Source organism: Haliotis rubra, unplaced genomic scaffold (assembly GCF_003918875.1).
Source record: "Haliotis rubra isolate DU_JTF1 unplaced genomic scaffold, ASM391887v1 Scf1195, whole genome shotgun sequence".
In the NCBI taxonomy this organism is placed as follows: domain Eukaryota; kingdom Metazoa; phylum Mollusca; class Gastropoda; order Lepetellida; family Haliotidae; genus Haliotis; species Haliotis rubra.
In genome coordinates this window covers 214,561-219,788 of record NW_025765109.1, presented here as the reverse complement: position 1 = coordinate 219,788, position 5,228 = coordinate 214,561, and positions in this window count along the sequence as shown.

Genomic DNA, 5,228 nt, shown 5'->3' with positions numbered 1-5,228 from the left:
CCCTGCCAGCATGGTGTGTGATACATTATATATACATTCAGAAGGAAGGTTACCCAGCAAAACCAGCATTGTGTCATTTAATGCATGTTTACATGATTATCAAAGCTCATGGCTACTAAACCATGGCTCGATAGTATGTGTGACTATCGATAGTTTTAGTAAATGATTTCCGCTGATAAATGTGCAGCGCAAAATACAGGAAGTACCAGATTGGTTCACTTTGATTTACAGTTATCCTCCCCTGTTACCTCTTAAACAAAGTTTATCTGGGTTCAAGTTTCTTATTAGTTATCAAAAGAAACTACTTCAGCTTAATTTAATTTCGCATAAACTATACATTTATTTGGGAAATGACTTCAAATGAGACAATTCAAGGAGAAAAAAAGAGTTATTGCAATAGTATTAGTTGACAATGGGCATGTGCGTTACTGTGCCAGTGCGAGTACGTTGTCTGTCAATAAGAAAAAATAAATTTACAAAATGAATAACACTAATGACACAAGGAATTGTACAATCTGCACAAATAGATGTTCCAAGTAGAGTCAGGAACAAGAGAAGTCAGATCCAAGATCTGGAGAAACTCTCACGTAACTTCCGGTATGTACCGGATGTTGAAGCGAGTGCAGGTCATTACACGTTTATATGTTGCCAAACTGTCGACCCCCAATGGTAGACAATGTCCCTCAGTCTTCCCAGGCTAACTAATGACACAGGATTTGTACAAATAAAAGTCTCAATTACAGCAGCGTCCTGAAAAACAGTCAGATCCAAATCCTAGAAAACTCGCTCGTAACTTCCGGTATGTAACGGATGTTGCAGCTGGTGCAGTTCCTTACACCTTCACAGGTTGAGCCACAGTCTGCCAAACTGTCGACCATAGTGGACAATGTCCCTTTGTCTTAGTCACTGACTCAGCTAGTCACTGACACATGGACTTGCACGGGATTTGTACAAATAGAAGTCCCAAGCAGCGTCCTGAACAAGAGTCAGATCCGGATTTTGTACGAGCACGCAGGCGACTTCCGGGTTGTAACGGATGTTGAAGCCGATGCAGGTCTCTACACGTTCACAGGTGACGGCGCATGCTATTGCACTATTAATCTCTGGTCCTTGGGTAATGTTGGAGGCACCGTCGTAGCGAGATCCTTGTGTTTGTACAAATGATGCACCTGAAATACAATGATACCATCTAGAGAACATTGTCATAATTTGGCCTACCCAATTCAACATAATATTTTTTAACTTGGTAATATTTAACATGTTAGTAAACATAATTCGTTTAAGTTTGACTTTTTCCGTTAAATAACGAGTGTGTAGAATGTCCATGAAATTACCTTCTGGATATTGGCCATCAAGTAATGGAGAGAATGAGTGAGGTTTAGTTTTACACCGCTTTTAGCAATATTCAAGCAATATCACGGTGGGAGACACCTTAAATGGGCTTCAAACATCATAGCCTAGTCTGTCTCACAGTCCCTGAACCACATTATTTTCCCTACTTCCAAGCCCTCTCTGCAGTGCTAAAGCCCTAAATATAGCAAGTCTAAATTTCCTCAGGTTCTGAATCTCTGGTCTCCCTAGGGCTCCTTTTCAATTTAAATGGGCTTGTTTGTTACTATCAAAATTATATATATATTCAGAGACTAAGCATTAGTTTAATCGTAACCATGTAGTAAATCGAACCGAACACAAAAATGAATGTCATTCATAACTGGACGTGTTTGTGATGATGTAAATAAGACGTCGTTAGACGTTAACGTCGACATTTGTTAATGTCGCTCAAAAAAGTAATGGCAAATAACATTTTAGTATCGAGTATATCCTTCATTACCCTCCACGTCGGTGTCATCAGAACACACTGACGAGGATGACTGTCTACATAGAACACACGACACATCGCATTGATATATCTGTTATTTCATGTTTGTTGTTTAACGCCGCACTCAGCAATATCCCAGCTATGTGGCGGTGGTCTGTAAATAATCGAGACTGCACAAGACAATCCAGTGATCAATACCATGAGTATCGATCTATGCAATTGGGATAAGGTGACATGTCTTATTTCATATAGTTTCACACATTTGTAATGTACACCAACCCATCATTCTGACCACTAGAGTTTACAACAAGGAAACTTACACAAACTGTTGGCATCTGTTAGCCCTCCATACACTTTCACTTCGCAGAATTGCAGCAAATCGTGAAGATTTAGCTGGCTTGTCTTGGTGAGACGGAGATACCTGCCAGTCACGGGTCTTGTACATCTTATGGTCAGTGTCGACCACGTTACAATGTCCGAGATGAAGTAGCAGAGTTTGGCCGGGGTCGAGGGTTCAACTGATGGATCCTCGTCGTAAAGGTCCAGAGAAGTACTGTGCAATCTCTCAGCTACAAAAAATGTTTATATATGAAACGTCAGAAAATGTGTCGTTATGGGGACGCTTGGGAGCTATTGGCTTCGACTGAGACAGAGCCTCAATGAACTACACCATGGGTTGGGAACCACCCGCATCTACTGAGATAGACCTTCTTTGGACTGCAACATAGTTTGGGAGCTACCGGCTTCTACTGAGATAGACGCTCTCTGGACTACACCATGGGGTGCGAGCAACGGCTTCTACTGAGTTAGACCCTCTTTGGACTACACTACCGAGTGGGAACTACCGGCGTCTACTGAGATAGAGACTCTCTGGACTACACCATAGGGTGGGGCAACGACTACTGATTTTCTAGTGAACACAGCTATTGTGATTTTTCAGTTTTGACGTGAGAGCGTGACATGTGTATTAAAGCACTAGTCCCACGCCTAAGGTGTCACAGTTGTATAACGTATAATGTCTCACGATTGATCTTGTTTCTCTTCATGCACTGTCTAAGAAATGCAGTAAGACTGTCAATGTTTTCAATATTCTAATCTAGGGAACTCACGGCAACAATCCTGTCTGTTTGTGATTTCGATCTTCTTCACAATGAAGTTAGCCTGCAAGTCAACCTGCCACCAGGGGTCGCTGTCCAAGTCAGCAGAGGCAAAACAGCTTCCAGTGCCAAAGATTCCATTACTGTTCCCATCATTACCAGTGCTCCCACCATTGTTGCTAAACGATGAACTCACTGAGGTTGGCCTGTTCAAGGCCAGATTTGTTTCTGTAATTAGTCAGAAATACTAAAACATAGCAAACAGATTTCACATATGGTATCTCAAACCTGGAGATCTTCAATGTCGTGCTAAAGAGTTATTTTTCAAATGCATTAAATGGACCCAAGACATTGTTGCCATGTGGAAAATCAAACCCAGAGATCTTCATTGTCGTGTAATACATTTACATACAAATTTACTCAACAGACATCAGACATTGTTGCCATGTGGAAAATCAAACCCAGAGATCTTCATTGTCCTGTAATACATTTACATACAAATTTACTCAACAGACATCAGACATTGTTGCCATATGGAAAATCAAACCCAGAGATCATCATTGTCCTGTAATACATTTACATACAAATTTACTCAACAGACATCAGACATTGTTGTCATGTGGAAAATCAAACCCAGAGATCTTCAATGTCATGTTATACATTTATATAGCAATGCACTAAGTGGACCTCAGGTATTCTTGTCATATGGACAATGAACTCGTGAGTAGTGTGTGAGAATGTGAGAATGCTTTAACCCCCGTAAACGTGTCTATGGGTGAGCATTGATCACCTTACTGCATTCTGGAAGAACGGAACGAGTGGAAGTTCAAACGGAAAAATGGCAGAAAACCTACAAAGTAATTTTTTATTCATATTTTTTAGGTAGAAAATCATGACATCAAATGACAATCAAATATAAACCATGCGTTTGTATGCAGAGTTTTGCGGTATCTCAAATTGACAAGCATACTATAACAAAGGACATCGTAGGAAAATGAGGGTCGGTTGTGTGTTAGTATCAATTAAACAATTGATGATAATCAGACCAGAATGCAACAAAATCGGCATTCTTGCCATATGGACAATGAACTCGTGAGTATTGTGTGAGAGTAGGGGAGCATTTGTCACCTTTCTGCGCAAACGAAAAAATGACTGAAAATCTCACACATAAAATTATTGTAATCAAATTGGCTTTGTTGTAACAAATGAATTAGTACCACGCCTCTGTGGCTCACCTTCCGTTTTAAGGAAGTGTCAGTTGGTACAAGCATGTGAAGTTTCTGTTATATAAGTCTCGTTTCTTGGGGCATTACCTTGACAGGGTCATGAAATGGATTGAATTATGAAGGTTGTTTACCTGTAACTTATGAGCACGGCCGAACTGCAAATGTCAAATTTATAATTCCAACACCGTTGTGTCGAATGTGAAGGCACAAATACACACTACATACTTCGGGTTATCCGCAGTTCGAGACAACCGCAAAAGGATGATATTAGTCATACACAGGAGACAAGGCTTTACTTCGAAACAATCGTAACAGCAAGAGACAAACGAGCAATGAATGACATATGCTTTAGTCCATCAGTAAGCTTTCATTCTGGTGAGCTAAAGATAGTTATAGTCCTGAACAGACTTTTTCGTTCTTTTTCTGATTTTCGTACTTAGATTCATTCTTTCAAATGTTTGTATTAAGTTTTCCTTCACTTTAAATTCGTGTATGGATCTAGGAATATGTACAAAAAGGAACTCAGTTTATTTGGCAGAAAAAACTGTATACACTCATACACTGGATGCTTTTTCTCTATATGACCAACAATTTAAAAAATCTATTTATTGCTTTTGTGAAGCGTTGCATGAGTAAATGAAGATGTTATCTTCTATAGTAGTGAGTTCCATGAGGTTAAAGTAGGTATAAAGTAGGCTTAAACGCTTGTTATCAATGTTCAATCAAATTGATTACTTAGCATGTAGTTCCATGAGGTTAATATAAGTATAACACGGCTTAAACGCCCTTGATCAGTCTTCAGACAGGACTAATTGTTTACTTTGAATATTAAGAAAAGGGCATGCCTGGAAGTCTTATTCATCGATAATTGAGCTTTATCAATATACACTTCAGTGAACCATTGTAACGTCTTGTGTTAATCAATTTACAGCAATGAAACTATCTCTTTAAGAATAACATGACAATGGTAGCGTATTGATATAGAGTATCTAATAATCTATAATAAGTAGTGAAAAAGAAGTAATAAATAATTTTACCTATCAATCTATTGACTGATGCAGTATTAACATCAGCTTGATACATAGG